This window comes from Haliaeetus leucocephalus, unplaced genomic scaffold (assembly GCF_000737465.1).
Source record: "Haliaeetus leucocephalus isolate CR32 unplaced genomic scaffold, Haliaeetus_leucocephalus-4.0 Scaffold339, whole genome shotgun sequence".
NCBI classification, from domain to species: domain Eukaryota; kingdom Metazoa; phylum Chordata; class Aves; order Accipitriformes; family Accipitridae; genus Haliaeetus; species Haliaeetus leucocephalus.
In genome coordinates, this window is record NW_010972775.1 from 6,954,746 (window position 1) to 6,973,259 (window position 18,514).

An 18,514-nucleotide genomic window follows, 5' to 3' on the forward strand; every position below is an offset into this window, starting at 1 on the left:
GAGAGGTAATCTAAGTACAGCCAAGTCTTAAGACAGAATGCTTCTGTGAGAAGTTTTTACTAAGATGCAGTCATTTTGTTATGATCTCTTACTCAAGGACTGGTTTAAATGTAAATTAAGTTATGGCAAGAATATATGCATATTCCAAGTGACTGATCAGCACAGTATCAGTGGGTATGCATACTACTAAGTCCACCTCCTCTCACACATACCCATTCTCAAAACTGACACTTCCATTTTATTAATCTTTACCAAAATCCCCTCACTTTCATAAGAGGAAACCATTATAGAAAGGAAGAGTCATCTTAAGACAAGACTATTGGGTGGCTGGCTGGCTGGCTGGCTGGACAGGCAACTGTTCCCCTTGTCTGTATCTGGACTACTATAACAATGCAAAGTGTACCTGGGAAACATACATAATGCAAAAAGGTTTTCTGGATAGTGAAGAGATGGCTTAATATGCATATAGTAGCCTCATCATAGCTCCCAGAGTATGGTATTTAGCTGATTACTGCTGTACCCTGACTTTCTGATGCAAAGAACAACCTTTTGGGCATTCCTCGCCATGAACAGTCAAAAATAAGTTAGAGTAGTCTGAGGCTGCACTAATTAACTGTAGAAGCCAGAAATTAGGGAAATTCAAAGATCAGAAAAAATGTTTTCAAGGTCAAAAGCTACCTCCATCCTTTTTCTGGTTTTGTTGCAAGCAGAATCCAGGGAAAATAGATAACTGGGTTCTGGATATTTTGAGACATGGGATATTGTGTCAGGAAGCATGCATAATGCATTGCTATGGTAATGGTTACCACAGTTGGTATCTTTTATGGAAAAAAAATTAAATTCTGTACAAGTGTAGTTAGCTTACATAAGCAACTGCTACTTTAGTCAGAAGTGCCTTTTAGTTATCTATAATATATTAGAACTTGACATATTTTACATTTTGTGTAGCAAAGGTAGCAGTTTACAGAAGTGACAATTTATATAGATGAAAATGCAGGTTATTACCCTGAGCTGAGCAGGCTACTAAAGAAACAGTCCTGTCTTTATTGTGATGTACTATACTTACAAAACAATTAACTACAGTATCTGATAACTGCTAATGTGCCACCAGTTGCAAGAAATTCCAGTAACAGACTGGAAAGTACTTTTAATGGTATTTCTAAAATGGAAATCTCCAAAATTACTTGGGAAAGACACTTGTTCTGACATCTTTATTTACTTTTGTCTTCTCATTCTTCATTTCTCTTTTATACTTCTTTCTGCTGCTGACTATAGCCATGGCTTACTTGTTCCAGGTTCCAAACTGAGAGGAGCAGCTTCCTGTCAAATAAGCCAATGCTACTGGATGAATTGACCTTGACATGACTGCTGTGATGCCAAAAGCCACAAGCTAACTGGTGACAATTGTTAGGTATGTCAACGCTAATTTTTATTGTTGCTGCATATCATAAAAATATCAGGTGGTAAAGCAGCACAACAGTGCAGTCCCTTGGTTCATCAAAATCTAATCCTCTTGAACCTCAGTAAACATTTGGGATCAGACATAATGTGAATAAAACCTTTTCATATGCATATTACCTGCTGTATTAGCTCCCAATTTACAAAACATGTTTGTACTAAAAATACATGCAAAATTAGGGATGGCACCCTCACAGCAGTAATACTGGCAATGACATGGGCATGCCAAGTAGCAGATGTTTGGAGGAAGCCAGTCAGGGTTTTGTCTCAGTAATTGCTGGCAAGAAACGGCTGTTCCTGCTTTTCTTGATCCTTGATTGCATTGGCTCAATACATCCTCTCTTGCAGAATACCCTTTATGAGGAGGTACATAATCCCTGAGAATTTTCTCTTATATATTCTTCCCACATAAATTTCATCAGGAGAGCAGGATTTGTTTTCTATTTCCAATGCCACTCCGAATCATTCAGATGTGGAGAAAAACATGACCATTCATGAAGGAGCTCGGTATTTCCATACCGAGCACGTCCTTAGAAGCTCTTTTGAGGACTGACTACTTCTCTAAATAATCCTTGGAAGTAGGAGAATGTGAGGTACAATAAGTGAGAGCACCAGGCTCTGCTTTTTCCTTTCTAGTGCTGTTTTACAAAAATGCCTATCCTCCCAACTTCTTTCCCCAGACAAAACATAGGAGTTTGGGAGGGGGAAGGAAGAAGAGTAGTATCATTTAAGCCTGTGAACCTACTTTCAGAACAAAGGGAATGAATTTGCACATTAAAAATTCCTCTGTACAGAACATGGGGTACAATCAATCCTGCTTTTTAAGAACACTGCATGGCATTGGCAGCACAGAGGGTTGACTGGCATGCTGCTTTACATTTCTACACAAGAGCTCCTACATTGGTAGTATAAAGATGATTACAGATAAGAAATTACAATTATGTTTGAAGACTGTCATGTCTGGATTTCAGTGAGGATATTTCCTGTTCATAGTTCAAGGCATCTCATTAGACATGGGTATATTTCAGATTCCCTACACATTTGTTTAAATATTTAAAAGTTAATGAATCACAGCAACATGACAATCCTGCCTGATACAGCATGGACTGACTGTATTTACTAGGATTTAAAAGTGTGGTTTCTGTAAAGTGCTAGCTGGTGCATACTTGATACCTGTTCTAAGAGTACAGTGGCCCTCATTTCTGTCTTTGGATGGAGCCTCTGGTTACTCTGAACTGCCTGCTCAGTCATTGGTTGATTTAATTCATCTTACAAATTACTCACCAACAAAAAATGAATGAACAGTGGCGTATATAAGGACCTTCTAATTTGGAGGACCTCCTTGTCAATGTCCTACTGCCATTGGCAGCCTGGCCTGGCTTTTCACCACATCAAGAAGAGGGGGAAGCTTGACAGGGGGGATCCAACTCACTGTAGGGCCATTTTCTGTTTCCTTATCCTGTTATGTCACTGAACAAAGCACAACTAGGCAGGACCTAGCAGCTCCTTGGACACCTTTTAGAAGCTGTAGGTGCTGTCATGTTCAGTGTACTCTACTTCAGCCTAGTTTCCCATACTTGCATATCTGACCCTTTAATTCTCACCCTCTCCTTTTTTCATTTTTTATCTCCTTCCATAAGCTGTTTCTTTTCCAGAATAAAGAGTTCCAGCCTGCACAATTATTTTCCGTATGGAAACCATTCTGTCCCATGTGTTTGATCACCATTGCCTTTCTCTGAATCATTTTCAGATCTAATGTAACATTTTCAAGATGCAAGCACCAGAACAGCACACAGTATTCCAGGTGTGAGCAAACCGTGGCATTTTATAGACTGTCATAATTATATTCCTGTTTTGTTCTTTTTTCCTTTCCTAACAATTCCAAACATTTACATTTTTGGACTGCTGCCACACACTGAGTTGATGTTTTTATGAAACTATCTGCCACAATCGCAAACTTTCACTTCTGAGTGGTAACAGGCAGCTCAGAGCTCATCAGTTTATTCTTAAAGCCAAGAATACTTTGGCCCACGTACATAATTTCACATTTATCTACACTGAATATCTTCTGCCATTTTGTTACCCAGTCACTTAGTCACTTAGTCTTAAGGCCCATCTACAGTTCTATGTATTCAGCCCTCACACTTCCTACCTTGAGTAGATGTGTATCCTCAGCAAGCTTTTCCACCTCACTGCTAAGACCTTTTTCCAATCGATTTTTGAGTTTGTTAAGAAGAATCAATCCCCTGCAGAATTCCACTGATGACTTCTCTCTGGATTGTCACTGTGCTCACATGGTTGAAGGTTTGGGAGGGACATGATTATGGTGCTGGGGAATGTGGTATTCAGCACGGGTCTATAGGGTGTTACAGAGCTGCGTGGTCCCCAATCTCAGACTTCATGCATAAGAATCGTTTGCCGTACTGTACTATGCTCTGCCTCTTGCAATGGGATCCTGCATACTAGCTAGAGCTAATCGACCTGATCTGTGACTTCTGGTTCATCTGTGCCTGACACACTGGTCAGGAAGTGAGGGGATTATTTGGCATTTCCCAGCAGTGGAGGACTGTGCGTTTTCTGCCAAGATTCTGCACTCACTGAAGTTCTCTTGAAAGAGATTTTTTCTATATGCAGTCCAGCCCTATGGCCTTTGTGTGTCATGTGATTTGACCCCCATGTTACATATCCCCCTTCATGTGGTCAGATACATGGAGTGTCACATGTAAGAAAGAATAAACTTCATAAGTCTAACTTCTAGGAGGAGGTAGGACACTAATAGTCTTTGCCAAAGGAATGCATCAGGACATAGAAAAAGTATTTTAGAGCAAAAGAAGTTGAACAGTACGCAGCCTCATGACCCAATAAGATAGGACCCAATACAGCAGCTTAATGAGGAAACTGTATAAAAGAGGAGTAGAAGGTCTATGGAAATATGATTTGGTTTGATATATGCATGCAAAAAAAGGAACCATATATAATCTGTTGGAAGTGAGCAAGTATACCAGCAGCAGTTAGTAAAACAGATAAAACCTGAACGTTTAAATGGCTATTGTTTTGTATTTGGTTTGGACTTCATGGGCTTGATTTACCACTCCAGTGCACTGAATTTTGTTGTTTGCATACGGAAAGTGGGTATGAATGTTTCCAAGCCAGCAAGGAATCATCTCCAAATGCCTGAAGTGTGAACATTATCATATCTCCAGTTTTGGGCATGTACACTTCACTGGGTTGTTTGGATGCCATTTGTTCCTGTCTGGGGAGCACAGAGTCCAAAAGAGTATTGTGTTTACAACAGGCAATGAAGGAAAGACAGTATTTTGTCACTATGCCTTTGAAACATCATAGTTACATTTGTATTGATTGATAAGGAACATAGACTCATTAAGTGTTATTAATGAATCAGGAAATGCTTCTAAACCTCTTATATGCATCCTCTATATTTGTGTGTGTGCGTGTGTGTATGGTGTCTAGGAAAACTGAGCAAACAAATCATCACTACTACATGTTATGATATTGTTACAATTCTAAATAATCATTCACAGCAATAATTTCAAATAGGTAGCGGAGGAATTTTTTAACAACTGTGATGTAGTACCATCTAGTGGCCAAATTGAACAGGACTTTATCAGATGCTGGTACCTTAAGTTTTCAGTATTAACTACCACATGATGTGTACTTGCTGCTTGATTTTATTATTATTATTATGGTGCAGAAAACATCCTTCTACTATATGTAACTTACTGGATAACCTTGCAAATCTAAATATAACAAGGCTACTTATTGCCTGGCTTGTGCTCCCAGCTTCTTCTCAGGAAGCTTTTTGAATCCTGTGATTTTGATTGAGGTGGACAGAAGACACTTTAAAAAATGTCTTTGCAGTTTAAATCCAGCATTACTTTTTTGAGATTTTTTTGTCAATAACTATTTCACTGAGTATTCATTGCGAAGAAAAGTTCTCCCTCTAAAGCAAAAAGTTTAAGGGAGTTCTGAGCTATTACTTTACAGATGGTATGGAAAATGAGAAAAGGCCAATTTACTACATTCGTTCAATAAGCCTGATATTGTAAGACCTTCTCGATCATCTTGTCTTGGTGTGAATTTACTTTTTGTAACTCAGTTTTTTTAATTGTTAGAAAACAAAATGCTGTAGTTACTTAGCCAGACCATAAGCTTTTCAGCCTAACATACAGTATAGATAATCTAATGTTTATGTGATGAAATAGTAAGAAGTTAAATAGAAACTTATATTTATAAGCATCAGATTGCCATCTTACAGAAAAACACAATTCTTTTGTGACTGCTAGACTACAGTGCCTTGTCAGGCACTTGGGTCTTTGTCCTCAACAGTGCTGAGATTAAGGCATGAATATAATTTTTTTGATTGTGCTCCCTGTGCCCTTACCAAGTTTCTGAAGGAACACTAAACACATGCCAAAATGCCATAAACATTCTAATTCCTAAATTAATAATGATGTTTAGGGGTGTCAGACGCCAATATATGGCTGTCCAAATAAATTGTAAATATCTGGTGCTGTGGCTTAGCTCTGCACTTCTTCCCGAGTAAATGCTGTTTCCATGATTTGTACATATTATTTTTTGCTATCTAAAGCAAAGCAGTGACTGTCTCCTTTCCCACAGGGCTTGTAATTAGCAGTGAAGTTTTGCCACACTTAAGCTATTTTTCCCAGTGCAAAATGTTGAATTTCAAATGTTGAAAACCGATTTATTTAAGAGCTGTAAAATAACAGTTCCAATAGATTCGGAAAGGTACATTCTAGAATAGAACTGAGCCATTCCAAAATTTTAAACATAAGTGGGAGATCCATAAAGCAGACTTGAAATACAAATTAATTACATGCACTATAAAGCATGTATACACACAAACGTAATCTATTTACATGAAAACGGAAGAGCTGCTAGCAAAAATCTCTTGGTGCTCACAGTGTGAAAATAAATGGCTTGTGTTGTAACAACTGCAAAAATAGTATCTGATTTTCACAGTTTGGATATTACTTATTCTGATAATTTATTTGACAGACATTGTGACACAATCTTTTCTTAATACATGGGAAACTAACACATATATGTACTAGTTCTCAATCAATAGGAGAATAAAAACTGTTGTTGGAGAAGGAAACAGAAAGCCTGAGGAAAATAATTAACTATTTTCTTTTACATCATCTGCATGACTTTCATAGGGCCAGCATCAAATGTCCAGTGATGCTTGAGAGAGATAGAAAAGTAGCAAAAAAAAAAAAAAAAAGTGTTGAAAGCAGTACTAATTAATTTGAGGTCATATTCAGGCAAGTACTGACCCAACCTATAATTCCATCCACTTGTCTAATAGAGATTGTCCTTTTTGGAGAGGATAGTCTGGGAAAGAAGATACAGAGAGAGCAATAAAGAGAACCAGGGACAACATTTTCTGATCCAAAACCAGACCAAGAACATATCCTTAACATTGATTTGCAGAAGTCATGCGATATAGTACTTCTATCTGGCATCTTTGTGAGGGTGTTTGTAGATAAGCTGCTTGCGCTGTGAAATCCTAGACCAAATGACAATATGCAAACTCCAAACTTACTCAGTTTCACTTGTGTTAAAGATCACATTTTTAGTGTATTCATCAGAAATGTTGGAGCTGTCTCAAGAGGGGAAATTGTGAAAGTAGAGCAGAGTATGTGAAAGTAGAGCAGAGTATCCTTATTAGGGCTCTCACCTGTAAATGAAAAATTGAGTGTGAATCCACACACCTTTTGCATCTTTAATTTTGTTTTCTGTTTGCCCGAGGTGCTTTACTGACTGATCTATGTAATGGCTATACTTGGTTGACTCTTAACTAACAGGATCATCTTAGTATTTAAAACTGAGGTGATTTTGCTCTTCCCAGACATGTAAAGTAACCACATATATATTCTAACATATCTATTCTGCAGTGATAAAGACTCTGATAACTTGTATAAACATAAATATAAAAACATAGCTTTACAATTGCTATGTAATTGTGTAATATCTATTATTATCTGTATTATCAAAGTACTGTAGCTCACCATGATGCTCCCACTAACATCATCCTGGAATTTTGTCATTTACTTCAGAGACAGGAAGTTCTTGTCTTTAGAGTGTCTATGTGTCTGACATTTTTCTATCACTGGAAAAAATACTCTACAAATGATTGAGAATATTTACAAATATTGGGAAAAGAGCAATGAAGCTATTTTCCATTTTCTCTTTATGCTCCTCTCTTCTTTCTAACCACTGCTACATATTTCTAGTTGTCTTTATGCACCCTGTGGCTTTGCCCTGTTGTATTTATGGATGGTACTTTCTGTCTCTGATTGGTTGCCTTGTTGATAGGGCCCCTGCAACTGTGGTTTGTAATGTGTGAATTTATGCAAGATACATGCAGGTGGCGTATTTGTTTTGCTTCCAGCTATATTGTTTTCTTCAAAAGAGGGGTTGTCATTTTCACAAATTGTTACAAGCACTTGAGACTCTCTTCTCCACAAATACCATGTTGATTGTGTAAGATTTTCTTTCTGGTGTTGGATACAAGTGTGGCCCTTAAAAAAAAGCCCTAGCATAAGCCAGTTACCTATTATATTTTTTTTTCTTGGATGGATGAAATGAGTGTCAGTATACAACAGAAGGTGTGGAAGATTGGCACTTTTTTAACCTCGTGTCAAGGTCTATTTTTTTTCCAGGACACTGCTGTTGAAGTAGATTGTGTGCTACTGTGCACCAGTTTGTCTTCTCATTGAGTTCTCTGTTCCCGACAGAGGTGACTATTCCCTTCTTGCTGTGTGACTTCTGGGGCTACGGGCTACATCAACTTCCACACTTAACACTGATACACTGCGGAGAGAGTATAGCCCCATCATCTTTTTTTCTTCTTCCAGGGTATACGCAGGACTAATACACCATATGCTTTCTTATCAGGTGGAATGTATATAACAATCTTACAGTTGAGGCTACCTGAGCCTGCAAATATTGATACCGTCATGTTTTATGATACCTGGTTGATTTCTTTAGAGCTATCAAGTATTTCCAGCACAGACTGCCTTTAGGAAAGCTTTCATATTTGTCTACTACTTCCCTAATGTGGTTCTTTAGCTGCAGGCACTTCTTAATTGGTTTGGTTTTGTAAGTGAATTGTCTTGTGATGTTACAGGACCAGTGCTACAGTATTAATCTATTTAAAGCCAAATGGCACATATTCAGATTACAAACGATTGCAAGTTTCCTGGAACTCTTGTGAATGTATATAGAGAAAGGAGTTCTGACTGGGATTTCATTAGTTATGGGTATAGATCAGCCCATATTGTACAATTTGGGCCCATACTGTATTGTGTCAAGTGTCTTCATATTGTATTACCGTTTCATGTTTCACTGTTACTGAAGATGAACTTAACCTCTTATGACCACAATTTTTTCAATCACGTCACAGTCATTAAGTTTTACTACACTTCTACAAGCTAGTGTAATCCAGTCCATAGCTGAAACTTAACATAATTAACCTAGACATGCAAAGGTATTAAGGCTTCATAATCTACTGTTTATATGCTACTGACACATCAAAACAGCAGTACAGCTTTTAACTACTTTTCAAGCATTTTTCTCAGAATCTAAGTTTCTATCTTAGCTGGACATATGTAAATCACCTACAGTATTTCTTAACAGCTAATGAGCTATTGAGAGCTCTAGTCCATTCTCAGCTAGATTCTTATTGAATTAAGCAAAGCATGATTCCAAACACACAACTGCAAATGCCTGAACTGAATACTATCTACATAAAATGCAGCATTATAGGACTTCCTGAAGTTTTGTTTGTGTCCTCTTTTTACATTCAAATCTCTGAAGCAGGGACTTAAAACCCAGTATCCCAGCATGTATCAAGTTACATGCTGTTCTTACACAGGTCTTTCTCAGTTTTATTCCTCTTAAAAGAAATAAAAATAACAGGAACTGTGATGCCAACTTAGGTTGTCTCTCATATTCCAAGAAAGTTTGAGTAAAATGTTCTTCTATGTATGTACTTAGTCCTTGAACACTGAAAACTAGCAGTGTCATCAATGCATTATATCACTACTGAATGCCTGTAGTAAAGACCAGAGGTGACCCCCAGCACTCATCAGCATCAAAAGATGCTCATTATATAAAATAGAATCATAGTTTACAAATGCCAAGTAAAATGAGGTGCAAATCAAAAACTTCTTTAAAGCATCAGTGGTACACTTCACTTACATGGAAACTAAGTGACAGGAAATACTGTGATCATTAAAGACATCATGACACTGATAATTTTAACCTGTATTTGTTGAATGATTGATTCAGTTGTTCCTCAGCAGAAGGGCTTCCTTCTTGGTCACTCATCTGACAGGTTTCATGCAGCTCCATCTCTGATACAGCCCTCAGTTTTGTTTGCTCTGATAACGCTGGGAAACGTCTATGCATACGATCTGGATAACAATAAAGAAATTTCTCTCATAGCTGATACATAGTTCAAAATAACACCTACAGTTTGATGTAATTCTGTCTGTGATGTTGCATTTGGGTAAGTGGCTGTTTTAGGTAAACATAATTACTTTTGACCTTTTGTAGATAAAGTTGTTTCCATATTCATATGTCCAATAGACTTGAGAGGTACAGATCAGACAATTTATAGGAATTTTGTAAGTAAACCTGAAATTCTTGCTCCATATAAACTCCTGCCTGGCCAATGAAGAATTGATTTCCTACTGTATCATATGGGCAAGTAACAACCAAATGTTTCTCCCCATGAAGTCACTAGAGCTTTGCTTTATACTATAATGAGAATTTTAGAAGAGTAGAAGAATCAAGTCACTAACGTCTTGCAGAATAATACTGCTTATAACACTCCTTAAATTACTGTGGGTGTAATTCTTCGAAATAATGAGACAAAAGAGTTCAAAGTGGTCTTAAATCAGCTGTGTGCAAGTGACAGTACATCATTTGCCCACCACATTTCACTAGCAGAGTTTACAGTTTTTGCAGTGAACTACATGAGTCCAGAGACTGAGTGACCTCTTGGAACCATGCCACATTTCCAGCACCTGTCAAATGGTTCTTTCTGTAGGGCATGAAGACAATGGAAACACATTAAAATACCCATATCTGCCAACATGGGCAGGTCCAGAAAACAGAAATTGGCCCCTGCTGTACATGCAGGTGATCAATGACAGGGATTGATCTATTCTGTGTGCTCAGTCAGCCTGCCATAAAGAGTCTCTTTAACAAGTACAGTGGACAGGATGGAACACAACTGCTATGGTAGCTGGGGTGTTGAAGCCACATAGCACAGGCATAGCAACTTCTCATGGGGCATCTAGACAGTATTCCTTCCATTTTGATTCCTTTGTCCTATCAATCAGCTTTTATAGGGTAGAGAAGAAAATTATTTTAATGGAAATAATAAACAATGCTCTTTTTCATCATACGTTTCTGTGTACCTTGTAACAGGGTTTATCAAAATCAATCTATAAAAATCCACAATGCTTGAAAATCCATAATGCATAATCCATTTAATTGAATCTGCAACATATGCGTGCGTGAATTTACACAGATTATGTGCATGAATTAATGTGAATATATAGCATGTGTTTTTCTTTGCCTGCTATCCAGTAGATTATTATTAGCAATAACAGATTCTAAAACTAGCTTTGCACATTTGATGTATGCTACTGGGGGAGGGGAAGGAGAAAAGAGTGTAATAGTGGCTGAGCTAAGGCAGCCCGAGGCATTTTGCTGCCTACACAAGGCACAGACAGACAGAATGGATTGGGGACGCTGTTCCAACAGTATCCTTTACTCTTTTGGAAATGTGCAGCATTGGCTTTCTCCTTTTTTCTCTGTATCTACTATGATGTTGTCAGGGAGACAGAGTCCCTGACTTGCACCCAACTGCCGAGGCCATCACCCTTGATAACAGTATTCCCCCCCAAACCTTGTACCCGCTGGAAGATTTAAATCTGTTCTGTGACAGGCGCCTGGATGAAATGTTTAGGTGGCATAGAATAAAAATCTCCCTGCGCTGTCTCTTCAGTTAACTTGGAAGACGCCAAAACTTCATTCCAAAATGTGTATTCCAGAAGACATGGCTTTATAATGTATTTATAATCCATTGTATTTATATTTGTATGCTTTTTAAAAAAAATGATAGCGTAAAGAGGCCTTAAGGGGCCTTTTCATCATGTGGTTGTCCATGAAGTACATTCTACACGTATTAAAATCCACAATGACATTTGTGAACCTCCTTCGATTTTCTTGTAACTGCCATAAAACTGCACTGTAAATTGATCTTGAAAAGATACGCTAAATGGGCATCTGTTCATAAGTAAATTATGGTAAAATATCTGTTGCCTTCTCGAGTAATTGGATCTCTAACTGTCAATTTTAAAAGTAATCAGGTTTTCAAGAGAGGACACAGACTACAGCTTTTTTAAAGGTGAAAATGGTTTTAGATTTTATTTTTTCTTATTAAAATTCTTACAGTACTCAGACTTACTTGGTTTTATTTATAAATAGTTGTAATACTAAGGGTGTTTAAACCTGTAACTGAACGGATTGGTAAAAGACATGACTATTTTAATTAAATTCTAAAATGACATTCTGTATATAACCTTTGAGCACAACCCTGCTATCATTGCTGAGAAAACTCTAGCTGACTTGAAAACTCAAATTTGGAATATAACAGACACAAAAAATAAAAATAGGCCACTAGGATATAATTGTAAACACTCTGCACATTTTTTTTCCCATTATCTTTGCTAATACCTAGTAAAACATTGTTTCTCAAGTGGGTATGAATAGTAACAAAATTTTTATTAACTTCAGTTGTATTGTAATATTTCTCATGCAGTTGTTTACAGATAGGCATAGTAAATAATGTGACTTACAAGAAAATTGTGAAAGGGATCCATTACTCAGGCAGTATGCCTACAGAACTTCTCAATCTATTTTTAAATATGTCAGAAATGGGAAGGAAAGTAAAAGATCAGTGTTACATTTCTGAGCTAAGCATTATCCGTAATACTTAGGAATCCTTTTCCCTATCCTGACTCTTATTCATTAGTAGCAGCAATGTTAATATACAGTATTTTGCTACCGGTTTAAATGTTCAAAGTATAACAATGACATGTATTTGTTTAATAAATGTTCCTTCCCATTATTTTCTCTTTTATAACAAAGAACCATAAATACAGCAAATACTCTCTCTTGTTTAGCGCAAGAGAGAAAGTAAACACTAATTATAGCAAATAACTATTAGTGTCAAAGGATTCCAAGACATTACCAATATACACTTAAGCATTTCAGAGCAGACAGTGACCTTACCTTCATAGCCAAGGAGAAAGCATGTCAGCAAGTTAGGACAGACCTCCTCCAAAATGGAACAAAAAGCAGAGAAAGCACTTGGGCCTTTTAAGGAGAGTTTATCTAAAAAATATTCAGTTCTCTTCTTGTAGCTCTCCTGGGACCAAATGTCTTTGTATTCCTCCAAGGAAAAGACTCTCTTGTAAACCAAATATGACAGCACTTTGTTCACATCCAGCTCTTCCAGTATTTTCTCTCTCTGATTGCTTGGGATTTCAGAAAGCCACTTACTCCTGTTTGGATTTTCTCTTTTGGTAGATTTTGCACAGTTATAAAACCAAGATTTGGCTGTTCTTCCAAACATTTTGATATTTAAATAGAAAACAGGAAATTCTATTCCTGCATTTATTGTGCAGTATTCAGTATGCAAAGTAAACATAATGTGGATGGATAGAATGCAAATACATACTGCTGTCTGTAATTATTGTAATTCTAATGGAATAAAGAAGGCCTACATACAAATTATAAAGAAATCTAGCTCAATGCCTGCAGCCTCCTAAGAGGATTACATTACACTAATTAGCCCTTTACAACCGTTAACAGCTTCTGAACCGTAATGATGAGACTGAGAATTGCTTAGTTAGTGTTACTTTTTAATTCTGTAACTGATCTTCAAAGATATCCCTTTGCAAAAAATAATTCATTCAAGAAGACAGCTGATCAAACTGAAATAATCTGTACAAGTTGGTACAGGACATAAAATAACGTGTCTTCTGTACACTTTAATTTTGTATTCCTCAGAGGCCATACCCAAACCACAGTATAAATGCCCTCTACTTCTTATTCTTTCATAAAATATTAGCTTTACAATGCAGTGGAATTATACATTTAGAAAGCATGTTTCTATAAATATTTTGTAATCCTGTATGCAAAAGGTAAAAAAAAAGGTTACAGAATAAGACCTTTTTTGTGAAGGTAAATACGTTACTGTTAAGAATAACAACATTTCTGCATGTTTAGATCTTTCAGTTGTGTCCAAGCAAATTAGAACACCATATAGCATCCATTTCGTGAACCAGGTTTAACAGTGGAGATTAGTGCAATCCTAGTGGAGGTGTTCTGCCACTGATAATCATTCACTGAGGATCACACATTACATAACCTCCCTTACGCAAATGCTGCTTAATACGTGGACTTTTTGGTCTTGTTTTCATAGTTTCTGTCAACATAAATTCCCTGTGTAGAAAAGCTATGAGTACTTCCTGCTTCTTCCTCCTCCTTTTTCTTAGTCTATTTTTTCTATTTCCATTACTTCCAACTGATAATGCATCCATGGCCTCACTCATGTGACCTTATCTGCAGTTTTCTTAAGGGTACTTTACCTATTGTGCAGCAAACAAAATTATTTTGCCAAGCTTTTAGGAAAACAAGTTTTACAGTATTTTCAGTCCTTACGATCTTAAGATGCAACCACTGCATCCTCCTGTCAGGCTTCTTCTGTTTCTGAAATTTCAAGTATTCATCAGTCAGCATTAAAGTTGACCACTGACCATATAATAATTTAGGAATTTTATTGTGTATATCACCATCCAAACAATTAACTAGCCAGGCTTCACAGAATTGTTTGGAAGCATTGCATGTCACCTTGTGGTTGGTTGCAGATACAACAAGCCTTGTACGTGATGCATTATCCGGAGCAAGGACAAGTGGAATTATCTGTTATTTTAAGCCATATTAATGGTCGCAGTTTAAAATGTTACGGCTTAAAGACCACAGCAGTGAGATTCTCGGGCTTCTTCTGTAATCATCTACTCAGATAGACCTACTTATGCATTGCATGGCATCACATCACACACCACATGAAAGATGACCCACTTGGGGAAAGATGTAAGGTGGTAAAAGGCATCTGCTATCCTATTAGTCAGGTAGTACAGCTAAACAAGGGTAATACGCAATAGGCAGAGAAAGCAGCCAACCGATATGAAAGGCCTGGCACATCTTCTAAAAGTAAGGGCTCCTTTATAAGCCTAATTCTTAAGATGCGCTTTGGTTTTTGAACCTCCATAGGGGTGGTACAAATACTACACTACTACCACCCCCATTCTTTCCATATTCTCAATGAAACCTCATGCATTTTTTTTTCTCTCCAAGTTGTTTCTCTCTCAGAAGTTCTACTAATACTAATACCACAATATCTCAACAGGTAAAAGATCCTGATGAAGCCTGGCACTCCACATATGTTAGACAGTATTTTACAAATCAGCCTTCTCAGCCAGTATAAACTCTGATGGTAAGTTTTTCCATTACTTCAATAAATGCTAGAGCAAGCCCAAAGTTACGGGGTTTGGGTTCATAGGACAGTGCCCAAAGATGAGATACAGAGGATGTAACCTGAATACATTTCTCAGAGTTTAACCTCAGAACTAAATCTGTGTTTATTTTATTGTGCTGATAACACTGATTGTCATCAGTATCCTAAATGGAGTAATAAATTCTGCACAGTAGTGAATTTAGAAGTTAAAAAAACAGGTAACCTGTCAGATTAATAATGAAATGAATTTTTAAAGGGAGCTATAGAGTATGTCTTATTTTTACACGTCCATGGCAGATCTGCCCATGACAGTCCATCCTTGAAGAAGAGTCACCTTGCTATAGTAAGTGATAGACATAGGTGTTGGCAACTTGCATCTCTTCAGAAAAGGAAGGAAGAATGGCAAGTTGCATCTCTTCAGAAAAAGAACAAAGAATTTGTGCAAATGAAAAATGTATATAAGTATCAGTTTTCTGGGGGATATTCTCAATATACCTTAAATAACAAAACTAGTTTTAAAAAAAACCCCAACATTAAAATGTTTAGCTGGGGCAGAATGACTAGAAGAATTAACTACAAAGCTGTTAGAAAATTCTGGGCATTCATGGGAGAGAATACAGTACTCTGCAATGAAAATGCAAAGAAAAGTTGGTATAATATGAACTGGTTAATAAAGACAGTGAATTGTACTACATACAGAAGTCATCCAGGGTAGTGGGAGACATGAACGACAGCTTGAAATTTGTGAGTATACAGTGCAGGAGTGTCTTTGGGCTCCATGCACTGAATAATGTACTGAATAAACAGTACTTTTTCTAAAGGAGTACAATGTTTTGACCCAGAAATGTCCTCATTATTTTTGTTGGTAAAAGAATATATCCTTTTAATCTCAAGTATGTTTTTATAAAATCTTAAAACCATAAGGAAAAATGGGTGATATCATAGGAAATGTATCAAATTGTGGACAAATACAAAACTCGACTCTCCACCTTCTCACATACCATGTAGTTATTTCCAGTTGTGTAACCTGGAGAATAAAATGCTAAAATTCTGATTTGGTAATTGCCAGAATTCTAATAAAAATCCACACCTTTAAAAATCTGAGTATTGGGTAAAGGCAAAAATTTTGAAAGTGCGTGTTGAGAAACCGAATACAGAGAAGCGGTTGTAAAGTACAATCAAGGGAGAAAACTAGAGAAATTGAAGATGACAAAGAAGTATTTGAGACAAAATATACATGGAAATACACAGTGGAAATAAAGGATTTGTGATGGAGAACTGTTGTTTTCCTGGGGTTCAGGAACTGAGGGATTTAACTGCAAGGACCTGTAAATGATACAATGCAGACTGTTTGACTGTGCAGTAGAAGTTGTACAATCTTTCCAAGCTCTGAGTCCTGACTACCTAGCAACTCAAACCTCTTCAACCTTGGTGCCAAGTTCTGCAATTTGTGCAAAGATGCTGTTTAGTTCAGACAGCCTAAATTCATAAGAATTGGTGTTGAACAGGAAGCATCCACTAGAAATAAGCTCTGGCAGTGTTTTTTTGACATTGGCATTGTTTCATAATGAGAATGGTGAAGAGGGATGCCGCACAGACTGTCAGGGCCCTGGGAGCACTAACTGGCCTTAATGACCCAGACGGACCTCGCCTGGGGCCTCCACGCACACCCCTGTCCATGGGCCCCGGGGTTCCATTTAGGCTCAGCCGTGGACCATCAGGCCCTGCCTGAGCTCCATTAGAGAAGTGCTTGTCACTGGTTTCTGTTGCTCTGGACTGTGACCTGTGGGCTGTCATCCTGGTTTGAGTTTGCCACGTCACCGTGGACCTGCCTGGTAACTGCTGTGTCTGGCCCCAGTTACCATCATGGGAGCTGACCTGTGGATTGCTTTTCTGGCTTGACCTCGGAGCTGCCTCATCGCCATGAAGTTTTTTGGCAGTCTGGACTCCTGCTCGGTCCTGACTGCCATCCCCAGGCCTGCCTGCCTTGTTCGAGTATTGGGAGACTGGGCTCTGGCTGGCCAGCCCCTGTCCTGCCAGCCCTGCTATGGCACTAGGCTCCCTCTCCTGTAGGATGCAGCTGGCCCTTGTGGCTCCCTGACATGCACAATTGTCTGGCTCAACACCGGGATGTTAAAACTACTTCTTTTAAAGTGTGTCCAGTGGGTCTTAGAGAAGGGCAAGAAAAATGCCCTCTTTGAAACAGTGTTCATGTAATCCTATCACCCTGTGGGAAACTATGGGAAAAGGTGAACCTGACTACGTGGACCCGCAGAGATGGAGGTGTGAGTGATCAGCTTGTACCAGGAGTTGCAGAAGTGGCAGGGAAGGATGGCTTGAGCTGGAGGAAGAACTCACAGGGGTGGCAGGGCACATGCAGTATGAACTATTGCTTATGTGACAGTACTTTGGGTTTCAACTTCTCTGCTGAGCTTGCTTTTGCCACTTTTTATTCATCTTTCCCATGTTCCTCTCTTGTCTGCAGACCTCAGCTCCCATTGTAATGCCTGGATCCAAGCTGTTTTTTGGAGAAAGCGTGTGTGTAGGCAACTCTCACAGGCTGATGTGTTTAACGCATGGTGATCAGAAAGGACAATTAACCAGCCATAGTTGAGCGTTAGGGCTGACCAGACCTTAGAGCTGGGCCTCAGCACTGTGCGGGGTGGACCACCTGAAGTCTGTGCTAATGAACAGGCCGTGGGGCTGCATTCAAGTGGGTGCCATCCGTATTTTCCGTATGCTGACAATGTCTCTGTCTTTCCAAGGCACTTGGTAATTATCATTCTCTTTTATTTGAATAATCCTTTGAAAGGACCAAGACATTGCTGGTGTTACATGTAGGTCCTTTGAAAGCATGTATGTACTTAAGTGTTTTAAGTGTTGCTTTTCTGTGTTTTTAATAACAAGGAGCTCCATGGATGCCGAATTGGATACTTGGGAACATAAAGCAAACTTGATGTGTTTTTTCCCCTCCCTATTACAAACTACTTGTGCCTGTCACGCTCCCCACAAAATGGCAGGACCAGGATTTTGAGGATTAGCGATGCGATTCTTCCCTGCTGCCCCAGTTTATTCAGCTTCTTGTTTGCGAGGGTTACAGAGGAGACGTTTTCAAAGAACATTTCTAGGTAAATTGAAGCGGGACTCGGACACAAGCTGTGGATATTGACACTTCCCAATTGCTCACCGGCCTCGCAGGAAGATGGGCGGGCACGTTTTACTACCACCACAGCAGGGAGGGCTACCGACAGGCATTTACCCAATTAGAAGAACGAATAATGACACCAGTAACTCTGCTGCGAGGCGCCCGAAGTCCCACCGTGCCTGGGCGGGGTCAGCGCCGCGGCGAGCGGCCCGAGCGCGTCCGCCGCCGAGGGCAGGACCGGACCCGGCGTCGGCCGCGGGGCGGGCCCC